Raw genomic sequence first — 17,908 nt, forward strand, 5'->3', positions numbered from 1 at the left:
TTTACTAGTTATACTTTGTCTATAAACACAAATCACACGTTGATAAATAAAGTTAAGATTCTTTTAGCCTCGTCTATTCCCTGGCATGTCTGTATTACATTTCTAAGTAGCATCTTACCATAAGGGAACAGAGAAGTCTCAAAAAAAAATTAAACCAAAGGAAAAATCCTGGAGTGGGAGGGAAGACTTAGAGTTAGTTAGAAGGAATTCAAGTAAATGAAAGAGAAAGCAAACCCATTCCCTTCTTGTTTGCTCTGACTGTCCCTGATTTGGGCTGTGGGTGGCTGTCGGCAGGGTGGAAGCCTTGCATCTCTCTTCACAAGTCCTCTCTCCCTCCCCTGTAAAAGCTCTGCAGCCTCAGGTGCTTCTGGGCTTGGAGGCACAATGAGCTGCATTCTTAAAGCTACCTCAGGTCTTGGTCTACAGAGAGGGGGTTTGGTCTTGGTTTTGGTTTGGTTTCTTTTTTTTCATACGCATATCCCTGTATGAACTTCAAAGGAGAACCTGGATCTGTGAGTGGCAGGAATACATCACTGGAAGGCCTGCCAATTCTTGTTGAACAGCAAAGCAGCAAAACTAAAATTAGTCAAGATTTTTTTGAAAAGAAGACGCACAAAAGCTTATGCTTTGTGTATTTCTTCATTGCCTTATGTTCACTGTCGTTCTACACTTGCAAATTTGTGCTGCCGTCCTGCTGTTCCTGCAGCCAAAGCAAGCAAGTGGATCCTTTTTGGTTTAGTATGACTATTTCAGTAAGTGCAGGGATCTCTGGTTGGTGTTTGTCCTTAGAGGCTGCAGAAATGCAGAGTCATGCCCATTGTTTCAGCACTGTCGAGCACAGCTGTGATCCTTCCTGGCTGAACTTTGAGTTTAGCCAAGCCATTGGGTTTTAGGAAACCACTGGAATTTATATGCAGCACTGCAGCAGTGAGATTAGCCTTTTCCTGCTATTTTCTGTCCCCATTCCCACTTGCTCTGTGTTCGTTTCTGTTTAGTCTTCTGTTGGAAGTGGGAGTTAATACATTGACTGTCAGTTCTGGGTTTGGGGTTTGTCTTTTCTATTTCTGGTTTTTTTTCCCAATTCTTCTGCAGTATTATCTTCAGGTTGTATCCAAGTTGCATACATCGCCTGAGGATGGAAACATTTACCCTGCTGCTGGGAGCAGGGAGGGCTCAGGAGCATATCTGAAATGCTTGTACCCCAGGGCAGGCAGTGTGAGAAACAACCAAGCTGAACTGGAAGCCTGGGTCCATTCCCAGAGCTAGGATATCATTGGTATCAGTGAGACTTGGTGGGGCAGCCGGGTGTCAGCTACAGCTGCTCACATGCTGGAGTGCAGGGCAGTCCCGGGAGAAAAGCGGGAGCCAGGCACGTGCGTTGCATTTGCTGAGCAGGGCTGGGTCCCTGGAGGGCAGAGAGCAGTGGCTTGAAGAATGGCAGCCTCAAAGGGCGTGCAAGGTGCGGGAGCTTCCTGCTGCCACCCTGGCTTGTGGGGATAGAGCTGAGGCACCCAGCCGAGTGCAGCCTGGTCCCTAGGATGGCAGGGCAGGCTCTGCCTGAAAGTGGAAGAGCTGCTCTCAGGGCCCTTGAGGCGTAGCATGGCTTCATGGGCACCAGAGCTGGGCCCCAAACCAACTGGCTCAAGGCTGCTTTGGATTTTGGAATGGACCTGAAGGTGGTGCCCAGTATCTGCTCAGAGCAGACAGAAGGCGGCCTTAGAGCCTTAGAGCAGACAGCTTGTCTCCTGTGGATACTCTGCTGTTGCAGCCCCAGATTTTGCAGGTGGTTAAGGGGGATGGATGTGAGAGGTGGCCACACTGGACAGCAAATTGAAGGAGGAGTTGGGGTCTTTTTGGGGAGAGGAATCTGGCAGGGACAGCAGTACCCGGGAAACCCCATCAGTAATGGCATGGAAGTCCAAGAAGACCTAGCTAACAGCGCCTGAAACACCACATCTGTTCCCAGGTGTGGCAAACGTGGGAGGAAGGGGGAAAAATAAGCAGGGGTAGGTGCCTTGTTTGGGAGGGGGCACGGGCGCAGAAAGGCAGGAGCCAAGGAAGCTGAGGGGGATGTACAAGCATGGAAAGTGGAGAGGAGTGGGGATCAAGGATCCAGCTGCTGCTTGGTTTGCTGGTTTGACTGAGCCCTGCACCTAATCCCCACAGCCCGTCCGACCTTCTTTTGGAGGGCGATTCCAAATCCTTTTGTGCGTGGCCCCACTCTGTGTACCCGGTGCAGGGGTGGGTGCAGAGGCCTGGCTGCTGCAGTGGCAGAAGGGAGCACAGGGCATGGGGACCCAGCAGCTGGAAACACCGAGTGTCCAGGGCCAGGTACTGCTGGAGCGCTGTGTGTGTGCAATTCGCGAGTGAACTTGAAGCTGGACGAGCTGGCGAGCAAAGAGGAGAGACCCTTTCAGTCATGTGGATGGCATGTGGCTGCAGCACGGGTACACAGGGTTATATGTTGTTATTATTATTAATACTACTACGACTATTTTACTTAATTTATTTCAATTATTAAACTGTTCATATCTCAACGCACAAGTCTTCTCACTTTTAACCTTCCGAATCTCTCCCCATCCCACTGGGACAGGGGAGTGAGCGAGCGGCTGTGTGGTGCTTAGTTGCTGCCCAGGGTTAAACCACCACACTCTGTGAGCTGCTCCCTTAGAGCCTGCAGTCACCTGCACATGTCTGGGGCCACCTCCTGAAGCCCAAATGTCGCCAGGTGTTTGTGCCTGAACAGCTCCCTCCTGGCCTCCATCTCCATTATTGCTGTTGGAGCTGAGACAAGGAGCTCCCATGCAGGTGCCCATGTTGTGCCCACCTGAAGTGAGGCAGGAGGAATCTCCCCTCCTGTGGGTTTGTGCTCTGCATGGGAGGGAGCTGAGAGCCCTTGCAGCCCCAGGACTCCAGGCCCAGGATGAGATGGCTCCATTGACTCTGCTGAACCTGTCCCTCAGCAGGACTAAAGGAGATCCCTGCCTGTCACTGCCTGGGTGTCCTGTCTAATGCGGAGACAAGGAAAAGTGATTACAGGTCATAAATCGGACTCAGGTGAGAGAAATTACACTGCTGGAAGTAGGAGTCTCTCCCCAGCTGCGGGAGGGAGCATCAGCGATGGCTTCAGGCTGTGTCACAGCAGGTTCCCCTGCAGCCCCAGGGACAACACAAGGCAGCCCAGAGGGGCAGAGCAAGGGCTGCCTTGGGCTGGTGCTGTGCTGCTGAGCTGGGCCGGGCTCCTGGGACGCAGGCAGCTCCTGGCAAGCGGGCAGCGCTGCAGAGAGACAGCTCTGCCCAGGAGCAGCTCCTGTGCCAAGCGCAGCAGGGCTGAGGGCAGTGCCTGCAGGCAGGGAGGGGAGAGGAGGGAGGCAGGGAGAGGTTAAAGGCAGTGTGGGGTGGGAGGGTGCTGAGAGCTCACTGCGGGAGAGATCTTCACAGCCCTTGACACAGTAAGTCTGTGACTGCAGGGCTATGCAGCTGCATTTCCTTGAGGGGTCTCCTAAAGCTGGCACATGCCACAGATGACAGGATCTGTAAGTACAACTCTCAGAGTTTCTCTGTTGTAGAGAAGAACATGCTCCAGAGCAGGGCTGCCCTACTGCACCATGAGAGACTGGGACAAGGCATGACGGCTGCCTTCTCCAAAGGATGGCTGCAGGGGTGTGAAGGTGGGTGTGCAGCCAGGGGTGCCCAGGGCTGTCCTTGCGAGCAGGGTCCCTGCACCCCCGGGTGCTGTGTGCCGGGGCAGGGACTCTGCCACCTGCCAGGGTCAGCTCTCAGCCTGCCCAGGGAACTCCCCACGGTTGTGCAAGGAGAAGCTGTGGGTGGACAGAGTGACCCCAGCAAGGCAGGGTCCTTCTGCTGGTGAGAGGGTGCTGCGTGGGTCAGGGCTGCTCAGAGCTTCAGCCTCATCTCCAGAGTATTTCCAATAGGAGGTTTCAAGGGGAAGATCAAGACAAGGATTACTATAAAGAGAAGGAATTTCCCTGTGCCTTCAATTCCCTTCTCTTGGGGAACAGCAGGTGAGAAATGATAAAGGAGTTCTTAATATTGACAGAGCACTGAGACTGCTGAACTGTAACTCTGAGTGATCAGCAGGTTTTCCAGGAGTCTCCCAATGAGTTTTCAGCCACTCCTCTGCCCGAGGACAGAAACAGGATCACCTTTGATGGACCCATCAGGCTTAATCTGACCTGTGATTTTTTCTACCTGCAAACAGGACCATGCGCCCAGCCAGTGCCCTGCAAACATGCCGGTTTCTGGAGGGCTAAGGAGAGGGCACAGAGGTTGGGATGGGGTCTGTGAGTGCTGGCAGGGAAAGACATGGCACAGGGAAACAGCTCCCATGAGGAAAATCTCCTGGCAGCAGGGATATCATCAGGGAATGAGAGGAAACGAAAACCAGAAATGTTGTGAGAGGGAGAGTTCAGAAACCTCCGTCTCATCCCCTGCCATGCAGAGCCCTTCCCCTGAGCAAGCCCCCTTGCCTCCTCTCCCAGCCAGCAAAGCCTCTGCCCCAAGGGCTGGGGGCTCCAAGGCGCGAACCAGCTCCTCTGCAGCCAGAGCTCCAGCAGAGCCGTGCTGCAGCTCTCCAGCCCCGCGCCCAGGGCCCTCTGCAGAGCACAGGGGCTGAGAGCAGCTGCCCGGCAATGCTGGTGCCTGGGAGGTGGCGGGCACAGCTGGGGAAGGGCAATGCTGGCCTGAGGGCCTGCCTGCCTCTGCCCTGGCCTCTCTCACCCACACCCGCACTCCAGTTCTCCTTCTCGCTCCACTCGTCCCTGTTAGTGCTGGGGTTATTTCCTTCTTGCTGTCAGGCTCCCTGGGCAGATGGAGTTTCAGCTGCAGAGTCACACACTGGTCTTGTGGGTCCCCCCATGCCCGTGTGTCCATGGGAACAAGTGTCCCAGCTTTCCTCTAAGCTGTGGGGCAGTGGGCAATGCAGTCAGTGCATGGAGGCAATGAGCTCAATCTCCCTTACTCAAATGCCATCACTAAGACACTTGGCTATCTCCCTGAGTTTTCCTTCCAGACTGAGCACCCCTCCAGGATGTAAATCTCTCCTATAGCATCCTTGTGTTATCTGAAAGACTCAGGAGCAATGCAGAGATGCTACAAGAGAGAGAATGCTGTTGGGTTTGTGCAATGAGCCATGCGTGTCCTTGGCTAGAAGTGGGGTGCTGAGACCTTGAGAAAGGCTGAGACATTTAGTGGTCTGTGGAAGATCCATCTGCTCTCAGCAGTGCCTGGTGGCTTTTCAGGGTAACATGGGAGTGTGATCAGCCTCCAGTGTGATCAGAAAGTTGCAAGCCTGGAGAAACTGGGACCCAGACAGAGGGACAGAGCAGCTGCCCTCACTCTGCACGGAGCCACAGGCAATCCTCTTGCCTCACAGAACTCGCTCTGTTCTCCCTTTGTGCAGCAGAAATGCTGGGGGTTTCTGACATCCAAGAATGCTCCCCAGGGCTGATGCGGGGGAGCCGTACAAAACCCTAGAGCTCTTAAACTGCCTTTACCATGCCCGTTCCTCAGCCCTGGGAGTGCAGATGCTGACACGCCCTTCTTCGTTAGCAGTGGTTCCATCTGACACAGTTGAACACCAGGACTGGTCCCTGTCCCTGCCCACTGCTGCAGAGCAGGGCTGACTTCTCAAGAGCCCGTGGGCAGATGCCCTGCTCCTCATGGCCCACACGGCCAGCACCAGCCAGGGCTCTAGGCACAGAGCTCAAGGAAGGGCTGCTAGAAAAAGAAAAGTATCTCTTGTGTGTGAGAGGGGGAGGGTCTATGGGAAATAGCTTTGATTTTGCTCAGAGATGTCTCCCCTAACTTGTCACTGTCTTTTTCTCCTATGACAACACCCCATGCCCAGAGGCAGCAGATGTCCAACGACACCAGCCTGCAGAAAGGAAGGCCTTGGGAACCTTGTAGCAGCCTCACAGTCCTTATGGGAGGTTTTCAGGAAGATGCAGTGGGTCTTGTCATGGTGGTGCTGGGCAGTAAGATAATGGACAGCAGTCAGATGTTGAAATAATGAAGGTTCAGGACGGAGATATGGAAAACCTCTTTCTCCATGAGGGTATCCAAGCATTGGAGCAGGTTTCCCAGAGACATTGTGCCTTCTCTGTCCTTGGGTGTTTTCCAGCTCCCACTGGGTAAAGCCTTGAGCAGTTTGCTCTGACTCCACAGCTGATCCCACTGTGAGCAGGAGGCCAGAGCAGAGACCTCCTGAAGTCCCATTCAGGAGACCAGAAAGCTAAATGATGCTGTGGTTCCTTCCCCTCTGGGTCTGCCCTTGATGACTGTAGGGAAAGCTCTCAGGTCGCCTGTGACCATGCAAATAAGATGTTAGTACAGTCAGAACAGAAATGGAGACGATGCATTTGACCACCTCGCAGAACAGAGCTATCGGTATGCCATGCCTCCTTAAATTTCCGGGAACATCCACCAGAGGATTGCAATTCTTATGCAAGTTTCTTGGCATATAACCAGACCATGGGGTGCTTTAGACTGTAAAGAAACTTGAAAGAAAGGATCTGACTTGGCTACTATCAACTTAAGAGCTAAAGGTTAGGGAGGCGGAGGGATCTCAGAGCTTCCAGGTTCCTGCTGAAGATTGAAGGCCTCGGAGATAGGAGCAGAAGAGAACACTTCTGAACTAGCATGGCCTTTAGATCATGTCACATGTGAAGGCTCTGCTTCAGCCCCTTCCAATCATCAGCACCCAAACCTCACCTGCTTTTCCTTCCTCTCCTCCCAAAACGTGACCAAGTGACAGGAAGAAAGGAAGCAGAAAGGCCCTAGGCCTCTGTGAATCAGCTGGGCTCTGGCACTTGGCGGGCATTCAATGAATGTCATTTCATTGTACACCTGATCAAGAATCAAGCTGAGAAGTGAGTCTGCAAGCCCAAATCAACAAGGTCCATGGGCAGGCAAGGTCGTGTCTCTGGCTGTGTCTGGAGACCAGTACACCTACAGCAATAGAGGAAGCTGGAGCTGAAACTCAGGCCTGGGCTTAAACGTTCTCCTGGGCCCATGGAACAGAGGTGTGGGTGGCCCCAGGTGATGCTGGTCAGGGACATGAAGGCCTATGGATGGTCTCAGGACCCTGACACTGCACCCATGGCATCCCACCTGCCAGTGTCCTCCTTAGGCCAAATTCTCCTTCCCTCAGGTGCAGGGTCTGTGCTCTGCTCCTCTCATTTGCCATGTCCCTGGGGATCCGGGAGAGCACAGTTTCATGGTCACTGCAGCCAAGGCTGACACTGCTCTTCGCATCCCTGAGCATCTTGTCCTCTTTTGGGAGTACCAGGTCCAGGTGAGCATCAGCCTGGGTGGCCCCTTTGGCAGCTGTGCTAAGAACTTTTCCACAAACACCACAGGAAACCTCCTGGACTGTTTGCATCCTGCTGTCTCACTTGACCAGTGAATACCCGGGACAGTGAGTCCTGTATTAGAGCCAGGATCTGTGGTCCACAGATTTCCTCAGGTCATTTAAAAAAGCCATCCCTCCTTCCTCTCCCTGACTGTATGACCTGTAACTGTGTCCTGGAGCAGGCTGGGCTGGAGTTCATTCTCTTCATAGCAGACCGCAGGGTGTTCTGCTTTGCGTCTGTTACTACACCAGCACTGGGTGAAACCACCACTAACTCCTACCACAGTGTCATCCTTTCTGGCCTCTCCTTTCACCTACACACACACAAGCTCCCACCTAAGCTGTTGCCTGTGCCATAGAGGATCTCCATAGGTCTGAGCTGCCCTGTCATCACACAGGGCATCCTCCCCTACTTCTCTTCCCCGACGCTCTCTCCTCCAGATGCCGTATCTCCATCCACCACAAAAGCCATGGCAGCTGTCCTTCCCCACCTCAGCCCTTACTGCACGGATGTTACAGCGCTGTGATGGCACACGGGGCTCCTCCTGTCTGTGCCCCAGGCTGTGGGCTTTGGTGCCCATCTGTGGCACCACGGCTAAAAGCAGATTTGTCACATGGAAAGCTGGTACCAAGAGATTGAACCCCATGTGTGGAACGGCTGGAGCAGGAGCAGGAGCCAGCAGTGCAGCCTCATGCAAAAAGCCAACAGCCTCCTGCCCTGGCCCCACAGCAGTGCCCAGTGCAGGGTGCTGCTGTGCTCTGGGCACTCAGCCCCAGCCCCTCTGAAGGGCACAGCAGCTGCTGGGGGGCAGAGAGGGAGGGCAGCCTCCCCATCAGCCCCAGGGCTGCTGCTGGCCCCAAGGGCACGACGAAACAGAGACTGCTCAAGCTCTGGCTCTCCTGCATTCATATCGTAGGTGCTCCCCAACCCCACCAGCATTTTCCCCCACCTCTGCCCCCACCAGCCCCACTCCCCAGCACAGGACAAGAGTCCTGGCCCTGGCACTTTTCATGCACCTCCTGCATCTCTCCAGTCTCCCCTTCCCATGCCCACTGGATCCCCATGGGCTGCCATGGCACTGCAGAGTCCTTGTTCATGGATACCTCGATGTAGTGCTTTACTTTGGGTGGAGTTCTCTTTTGAGATGTTTCAGTGCCTGAGTCTTCATTCACTGCCAACCAAGGGTGCGTGGCGAGTCCCCATCCTCTCCTGACCCCTCCAAATTCATTTCCAGACAGACTACTATATGCTGTCAGCCCTGTCATACATGAGGCAGCCTGAGGAGGTAATGGGCAGCTCATGCACCATCTCCACTGCCACTGGACTCCAAGCAGAGAGCCTTTAAAACCAGAACTTTTGATCCAGTGGAACCCAGCGTGACCATGAGGTTAACCCCAAGCACAGGGAGAACACCGAAGGACAAAAGACACATTAAAAGACCAATTCCTTACACTTTTTCTTGGAAGCAACTTTGTAGGAATAGCTCAGCCAGCACCTGCACCCAGGAAATCCCCTTTTATTAAACAGTTGCTGTTGGACAGCTCACACCAGACACAGTGTTGTGCAAGGGTCAGACACAACAGGATGAACCTCAAGAGAAGCAGTCAAAGCCCAGCAAAAATATGTAAAACTATGATTATCACCAGGGAAAAGTCAGTAGACTCCTGGCCTCAGCTAAACCCTGGGAAATGTTCAGAAAAGGGGTGGCAGGTTATTGTCAGTGGAAGAGGGTGAGTTGCGCCAGTTTCCATAGGGCATCCTTGAGCTCCTGGTTCCTCATGCTGTAGAGGAGGGGGTTCACTGCTGGAGGCACCACTGAGTACAGAACTGCCAGCACCAGAACCTCCCCATCAGGGGTGGGGAGGAGATGGAGGGGGGCTTCAGGTAGGCAAAACTGCCAGTAATCATAAACAGGGAGACCACGGCCAGGTGAGGGAGGCATGTGGAGAAGGCTTTGTGGCGTCCCTGCTCAGAGGGGATCCTCAGCACAGCCCTGAAGATCTGCACATAGGACAGCACAATGAAAACAAAACAGATGAATGCTACTGAAAGACTAAGTACAAGAAGTCCAACTTCCCTGAGGTAGGCATGTGAGCAGGAGAGCTTGAGGATCTGTGGGACTTCACAGAAGAACTGGCCAACAGCATTGCCTTGGCAGAGGGGTATGGAAAATGTATTGGCCGTGTGCAACACAGCACTGAGAAACCCAGTGCCCCAGGCAGCTGCTGCCATGTGGACACAAGCTCTGCTGCCCAGCAGGGTCCCGTAGTGCAGGGGTTTGCAGATGGCAACGTAGTGGTCGTAGGCCATGATGGTTAGAAGACAGAATTCTGCTGACATGAAAAAGAGAAACAGGAAGACTTGGGCAGCACATCCCAAGTAGGAGATGGCCCTGGAGTCCCACAGGGAATTGGCCATGGCTTTAGGGACAGTGGTGGAGATGGATCCCAGGTCAAAGAGGGAGAGGTTGAGGAGGAAGAAGTACATGGGGGTGTGGAGGCGGTGGTCGCAGGCTATGGCGGTGATGATGAGGCCATTGGCCAGGAGGGCAGCCAGGTAGATGCCCAGGAAGAGCCAGAAGTGCAGGAGCTGCAGCTCCCGTGTGTCTGCGAATGCCAGGAGGAGGAACTCAGTGATGGAGCTGTCGTTGGACATCTGCTGCCTCTGGGCGTGGGGGACTGTCCAAGAGGGAAAAGACAGTGACAAGTTAGGGGAGACTTCTCTGAGCAAAATCAAAGATATTTGTCATATCCCCCTACTCCAAACTACCAGGTCCTGTTCACGAGCCCTGTTTGGTGCTGGCTGAGGGTGCCCCAGGGAGCAGGGGCTCTGCTGTGGGTTCTGTAGGACTCAGTCCTGCCCTACAGCAGTAGGTAAAGAGGAACACAGGGTCATCTCAGATTAAATCCATTCATGATAGCCAAGAGCTTTTCAGCATTGTCGCTTCCGATTCACCCAAATGCAGAGCGGAGCTGTGGGGATTGTGTTTTGTCTCTTCTGCTCTGGCTGCCCCACCACAGCTGAGGAGTGTTTTTACTGCAGAAACCCCTGGCATTCCTGCTGCCCTGCAAGGGAAACCGTGTGGGTCCTGAGAGGCCAGGGGAGGGTCCCTTAGTGCCGAGTGAGGACAGCCGCTCTGTGCATCAGCCCTGATCTCAGCTCCCTGTGCTGGCAGCTCTTTCAGCGGGAGGACTATCGCCCTCGGCTCTTCCCCCAAAAGAACCAGGACACTGCTGGGAGCAGAGGAATCCAGTTTCCAAGGGCAGACGGCCAAGGCCCTCAGCCCATCTCCTGGTACCTGCGGAGGATCTCAGCTCTGCCCTGCCAAGCAGGGACGCAGAGGGCTCATTACAGCTGCCGGCATGCAGCCGCCCAGCAGCATTTCAAGGGCCTTAGCACCCCGCTGGCTTCTCCATGGGGCTCCTGCGCAACAGAGAGAGGCCATGGGAGAGCTGTGCCCTGCGGGAGGGCAGCCTGCAGCCCAGCAGCACCTCCCAAGGAAAGACTCACCTCTCCTCAATTCCTTACGTCCTGAAGAGAGGGTGAGATCCCTGCCAGCCACACACACTGCAGCACCCAGAGCCCCGAAGGTTCACAGGGGGCGAGTTGGGTGCTTTTCCTCCTGGATGGGACACAGGGGCATTTGGGCACTCTGGGAAGGCCCGGAGGTGGCTCCAGGTTGAGGGAGAAGAGGGGTTGGGCATCTGCTGGGAGGCATGAGCAGGCTGTGGGAGGAGGAGGCAGGTCTTGCTGGCGTGCTGAGGGAACAGCCGATGGGCAGCTCTGGGGTCAGGCAGGAATTTTCCCCCGGGGCAGATTGGCACTGCTCCCAGGGGGTTTTTGCCTTCCTCTGCAGCACTGATCATTGACCGCTTGTCAGGGCAGGGCTGCTCTGGTCCCTTTTGGCCAGGTTACTGCCTGCTGCTCATGCACCCCAAAGATGGCCTCTCGTGCCCTGCAGCTGGTGGGAGGAAGGCTTTTTTCCCCCCCAAGGTGGGCTAGCAAGTGTGCCTGGGTGTTTTTTGCCTTCCTCTGCAGCACTGAGCAAGGCCCCTTGCCAGGGCTCCTTTGGGCCATGTTGGCTAGGTGCCCTCTGCTCCTGCTCCACGAAGGTGGCCCTCGTGCCCCACATGCGGGGGGAGGAAGCATTTGAGACTCTGGGATTCTGCCTGGGACCATCTCCCCATGGCTTCCAGGCACCATGGGCCTCTTGCCCTTCAGAGCAACACCACCTGCCTGGAGCAGGAATGGTCGGCCAGGCCAGCACAGAAACGCTGCCCTGGGGAAAGGCTCCCTGGGGGCTGGGATGTCCCTGGAGAAGAGCAAAGGAGCAACTCTGAGTGTCCAGGGGGAACAAATGACACAGAGAAACCCATTTCTGCATGCACCAGCCCAGCGCAGGCTGCTGTGTTGCAGGGGCAGCTGGAGCTGCCTGAGTGCCCCAGGCTCAGTGCCGGTATCAGGGGAAGTGCCAGCCCTGCTCAGCATCTCCCCTGGCCCAGAGCCCAGCAGACCCCAGAGAAGGGCTGTCTGCGAAGCCCCTCGTGGGATACAGCTGGGGAAAGGTTTGGGTTCTGGGGAGGTTGACAAAATAGGAGGGTGATGGGGGGACAGGGAACTGAGAGCTGTCGTTGGGATCAGAATGAGGGGAACTTCTCCCCCCTTCCCGAACGTACGCTTTCCCTTGCTGATGCTACTGAGGTGGGAATCCTCCAGTTATCCTTCAAGTGTTTGTGTGGTTGCCCTAAGAATATCAGTATGTACACCACCACCACCTCCACAACCAAAAGCATTAATCTGCCTAAATATAAACACCCAATCCCCAAGCACATATCTGAAGCGGTTCAGATGAAGGGTGGTCTTGCAAAAGTCACCCTTGGTGTCCCCAGGTATAGACACTGCTGGTTTCTCTTTCCAGAGAGCAGCATAGGCTGTATCCCCTTCTCAGGACAGACTCCTTGCCAGGAAGCCACAGCCATGGGCTACCTTACTGGCAATTCACTCGGCATCCCTTTTGAGAGAGTTGGTGCTTTTCCACAACTATACTTTCTGCACGCAAGATTGTAAAAAGGCAACCGTTTCCGAAGAGATGGTCCTAAGGCCCTGTTGTGGCCAAGAAAGCTCCCCATGAGCTCTGGAGGGAGCTGGGAGCATTGTAATAATCACCAGGAAAACCCAGGAAGCTCCAGGCTCTTGTGAAGAGTAAGTGGCCCTGAGCAGCAGCTATTGGCAGGGTGTAGGTCTGGGACAGAGGGTTGGGGGCTGTCAGTGAGAGACAGGGTGATGGCTGATGGCGTCAGCAAATCCTTACAACAGTGTCTGAGCCCAGCAATGGCAAGCAGTGGATGTCTGCAGGTATGGGAGGAGGAAGAGGATTGTCCTGAGAACAGAGCAGGAAGGAAGGTCCCTCCTGTGCCAGTCAGGGCTGATACAGATGCTTCCAGCTGGTATGCATGCCTCAGCCTGACCGATGGGGAACGCCCACTGCTGGGGGTGGCTGTGCTCAGTCAGCCACATGAGCTGACCTTGCTGACCAGCACCCTTGGGTACCTGTGGTGCCGCCTGGGGTGTCTGTCACACGCCCGCCCTGAATGGGAATTGCTTTCCTGTAGGTCCTCTGCTGTTCCTGCAAGCATTGGCAGCTCATGCTGCTTTGTGGGCCTGGAGTTGAACAGGAAATTGTGTAGACACAGAATCTTACAGAATTCTGTATGTCAGTGTGGGGATGAATGTGAGGCAACTGGCAACGTAGTTAGTGGAGATCTAGTAAATACAGCAGAAGGAGAAGAGAGGGACTGAGCTCTCCCCATGGCACATGAATCATTCCAATGAATACCTGTAGAGGCCACCCTGAACCTAATGAGGAGGGACAGGTTCAGTTGCCCTCATTTTGGGCATCAGCTGCCATTTCGGTTGGCCAAAGGAAATTCCCAACAGCCTCCAAGAGGATGCCCGCAGATGTTGCCCTGTCTCTATGACCTGCTCCATTTGAGTTTGCAGGGACCTGCACATATCTTAGACCACTTCTGGCATCTCACAGGTCACATTTGCATCTGAACACCTCATTGCTTCCCCATCAGCCCTGATGATGCTCCACCTCCTGTGAGCACATCGAGATCAAGAGCGGCACCTGGAAACCAGGCCAAAGAGGCAGAAAAGAGGTTTGTTGAAAGCAGGCTGAAAAGCAGCCCCCTCCTGCTGCCCCGTTGTGGGTCACTCCTCTGTGCTCCATCCCCATGGCTTTGGAGGCAGTCCCAAGGTGCTGGAGTGAAACATTGGGATGTTGCAAAGGAGCAGGCAGTGACAGCAAAGAGGCGATCCTCTCCTGGGCTGCACGGTCACTCCTGTGTTTAGCAAAGTCATTGGGTTGCAGTGATGCTAGTAAACAGTTTGTGGTGCCTGTGAGGCAGGAGCATCACAGACTAGTTGCGTCTACTCCTCTGCTCTGAACTTGCAGAGTGCTACAGACATGACAAAACGTCTTGGCCAAGAAGATCCTTTGCAGGTGACCCAATGTGTGTGTTTGAAATCCAGCCAGCGAGTATTTATTCCTGAAGAAGACAATGCCAAAGTGTCAAGCTTTGGATCACTGCAGCAGCTTTTGGAGTAAAAAAAGACAGCAAAGTTAGAGCACTTCTTTTTTTGTTTATCTCAGTTGAAGCATTGTTAGGTACCACAGTGACGGGCAATGTATCAAGTGTGCAGATAGCTTTGCAAGTTGGCATTTCCAACGTCAGTAATGTCTAATGAGGGCAGACCCCAACTGCACAGGTCTGACAGAGCTTCCTAGAGCCTGGAAGCCCTGGCAGATGGTTGTGGTCAGGCTCCTTGTTGCCTTTACTAATAACAGCAGTGAAATAATTTTTTTTTTTTTTAAAATCTGTCTTATTTTTCATTTTTTCAGGCATCTTCAGAAGAATACTACTAAAAAGATAAATAAGAAAAAACTGTGGCCAAGTCATCATATGGACAAGATGCCTTCTGTAAAAGAAGCCCCTCAGGGCATGGGCATTCTTCAGCCACATTCACCCAGCCAAGCCCACCTGCCATGGCATTTTGTGAAGGGTAACAAATGCCATGCTGCCCAAGCACCAGAGCTGTAGCTAAAGCATGTGAGTGAGGAGCGGGTGGTGGAAGCACACCCTGCTCAACATCCAGCTGCTAGGATCCTCTGCTTCCCTGGGTGGCATTGGGTGCTGCAGCCCTTGAGCCCTGAGCCTGTGATGAGTTCAGCAGCGAGGTAACTTTGCCCCTATGAAGGTCAGATGCCAGCTGGAGGAACAGTGTCAGGGGAGGCTTGGAAGCAAAGCTGACTTTGTCCTGCAAGGAGAGGTTGTGGTGTGACAATGAAATACAGCACTCGGCCGGCGGCTGGTCCCAGGGAAATGGTTCTGGAGCCCTGCTAGTCCTGCTATGGCAGGGGCAAAAATGGCTTCTGTGAGTGGGGTGGGGGCAGGGCCAAAATGAGATGCCCTGAGCAGGACAGGGAAAAACTAAATGCCCCACGCAGGGCAAGAGCAAAGCTAGCCACTCCGATTTGGGCAGGGACATAAAGAGCCACCTGAGCAGGGCAGGAGGGAGCAAAATGAGCCTCCCCAAGCAAGAAAGGGGAATAAAAAGCTGTCCTGAGAGTGGCATGATGAAAAAAAGCCACCCAAGCAAGGCTGTGGCCAAACTGGAATCCCCAAGCTGAGGATAAAAAGAGAGAGCCTCCCTAAGTGGAGTAGGAGCCAAACAAAATATCCTGAGCTTGGCAGGAGTAAAACTAACTGCCCCAAGCAGGACTGGGGAAAACCAGATGACCCAGGAGGGGCAAGAGCCAAACCGGCCAGTTGATGTGAGGTGGGAATAAAAACCAGCTACTTGTCTATGAACTGCTCCATTTGAATTTGCAGGGACATGCACATCTCCTAGACAACATCTGGCATCTCACAGGTCACCAGACACTACATCAAAACACCTCACTGCTGCCCTCACGTGCAGGTAATTACTTTGTGCCCACATAAAGTGAGGCAAGAGGAATCCCTCTTTGTGGCAGGTGTGGAGGGAGCTGAATCCCCCTTGAGCCCCAGGACTACAAACCCAGGATGAGAAGCCTTGATTGACCCAGATGAATTCCTTCCCTCAGCAGGGGTAAAGGAGATCCCAGCCTGTCCTTTTCTGACTATCATGCCTGAAGATGGGTGGAGAAAAGGTGATTCTTGCAGGTAAGAATCTTTTCCTGATAGGAGAAATGCCACAGCTGAAACTAGAGTCCCTCTCTGCAGCTGCGGGAGGGAGCATCAGTGATGGCTTCAGGCTGTGTCACAGCAGGTTCCCCTGCAGCCCCAGGGACAACACAAGGCAGCCCAGAGGGGCAGAGCAAGGGCTGCCTTGGGCTGGTGCTGTGCTGCTGAGCTGGGCCGGGCTCCTGGGACGCAGGCAGCTCCTGGCAAGTGGGCAGCACTGCAGAGAGACAGCTCTGCCCAGGAGCAGCTCCTGTGCCAAGCGCAGCAGGGCTGAGGGCAGTGCCTGCAGGCAGGGAGGGGAGAGGAGGGAGGCAGGGAGAGGTTAAAGGCAGTGTGGGGTGGGAGGGTGCTGAGAGCTCACTGCGGGAGAGATCTTCACTGCCCTCTGCATGGTAAGACTCTGGTTGCAGGGCAATGAAACTGGTGTTCCTGGAGGGATATCCAAAAGCTGGTACATGCCACAGCAAATATGATCTTTCAGGAGGACTCTCAGGGTTTCTCTAGTGCAGAGGAGGAGGAGGTGCTCCAGAGCAGGGCTTCCCTGCTGTACCATCAGAAGGACAGGGCATGACAGCTGCCTTCTATGATTCTGCCAGGGACAGCTCCAGGGTTTTGAAGAGAGGTGTGCAGCCAGGGGTGCCCAGGGCTGTCCTTGCGAGCAGGGTCCCTGCACCCCAGGGTGCTGTGTGCTGGGGCAGGGACTCTGCCGCCTGCCAGGGTCAGCTCTCAGCCTGCCAAGCAGCTCCCCACGGTGCTGCAGGGAGAAGCTGTGGGTGGAAGGAGGGACACCCAGCAAGGCTGGGTCCTTCTGCTGTCCAGAGTGTTCAGCATGGGTCAGGGCTGCTCAGACTCCTACATCAGCCAGAGGACATTTGCAGGGGGTTGTTTTAAAGATGGATGTCAAGGTAGGGGATTACCTGAAAGGGTAGAAATTTGTCCTTTGGGTTTTCTCTTCTCAGTTGGCTGGATGGGCAGTGGGAGATGGGAATGTATTTCTGTGCTCTGGAGTAGGCAGTGAGAGCCCAGTTCTCATCAGGACTTGTCTGAGCTGCTCCTTGGTCCCTGCACACCCCCAGAGATGTCCCTGGGCAGTGCCCTGCTGCCAGGAGGGGTGTGCAGGGCAGAGCTGAGCACACAGCGCGTGGGACGGGCTCTGTGAGCATGAAGAGGGAGGAGACGTGGGGAGAGAGAAACAGGTCCTGGCCAAGAAGAGCTGCAGGCAGCAGAGAGGTGGGCAGGGAGGCAGAGAGACCTGCTGCCAGAAATGCCGTGGCAGGAGGCATTCACGCATCTCCCTGCCATCCCCTGCAGTGCAGACGCTTTCCCGGGAGCAAGCCCCTGCTCTCCTCACTCACACAGCACAGCCCCTGCCCTTCCTATCATGGGGACATGCTCAGGAGTTGCCCTTGCAGCAGCCTGACCACCAAAGAGGAGAAACACTCAAGTGTGTGACTGTGCCTCCCTCCCCTGCCTCCCTTGCAAGGCCTCATTTGGCATCTTCTCCTCTTCTCCCTGCTGCCCTTACAGTTCTGACTGTCACACTCACTGGGGTGTGGGGGTGAGGATTCAAGTGCCGCTCAGACACCAGCGCTGTCATGCACCTGTGTCCATGGAGGAAAAGCACCCAACTTGCCCCCTGTTAACCCTCGGGGCTCTGGGTGCTGCAGTGTGTGCGGCTGGCAGGGATCTCACCCTCTCTTCAGGACGTAAGGAATTGAGGAGAGGTGAGTCTTTCCTTGGGAGGTGCTGCTGGGCTGCAGGCTGCCCTCCCGCAGGGCACAGCTCTCCCATGGCCTCTCTCTGCTGCACAGGAGCCCCATGGAGAAGCCAGCGGGGTGCTAAGGCCCTTGAAATGCTGCTGGGCGGCTGCATGCCGGCAGCTGTAATGAGCCCTCTGCGTCCCTGCTTGGCAGGGCAGAGCTGAGATCCTCCGCAGGTACCAGGAGATGGGCTGAGGGCCTTGGCCGTCTGCCCTTGGAAACTGGATTCCTCTGCTCCCAGCAGTGTCCTGGTTCTTTTGGGGGAAGAGCCGAGGGCGATAGTCCTCCCGCTGAAAGAGCTGCCAGCACAGGGAGCTGAGATCAGGGCTGATGCACAGAGCGGCTGTCCTCACTCGGCACTAAGGGACCCTCCCCTGGCCTCTCAGGACCCACACGGTTTCCCTTGCAGGGCAGCAGGAATGCCAGGGGTTTCTGCAGTAAAAACACTCCTCAGCTGTGGTGGGGCAGCCAGAGCAGAAGAGACAAAACACAATCCCCACAGCTCTGCTCTAAACTTGGGTAAATCGGGAGCGACAATGCTGAAAAG

General features: G+C 54.7%; 1 pseudogene; it reads right to left on the reverse strand.

Moving 5' to 3' along the window:
- Nucleotides 1-9,090: 9,090 nt before the first annotated feature.
- LOC104026499 (olfactory receptor 14J1-like) lies at nucleotides 9,091-10,028 on the reverse strand (annotated as a pseudogene).
- Nucleotides 10,029-17,908: the final 7,880 nt, after the last annotated feature.

The sequence above is a fragment of the Pelecanus crispus genome, chromosome 23 (genome assembly GCF_030463565.1).
Source record: "Pelecanus crispus isolate bPelCri1 chromosome 23, bPelCri1.pri, whole genome shotgun sequence".
Taxonomy (NCBI): domain Eukaryota; kingdom Metazoa; phylum Chordata; class Aves; order Pelecaniformes; family Pelecanidae; genus Pelecanus; species Pelecanus crispus.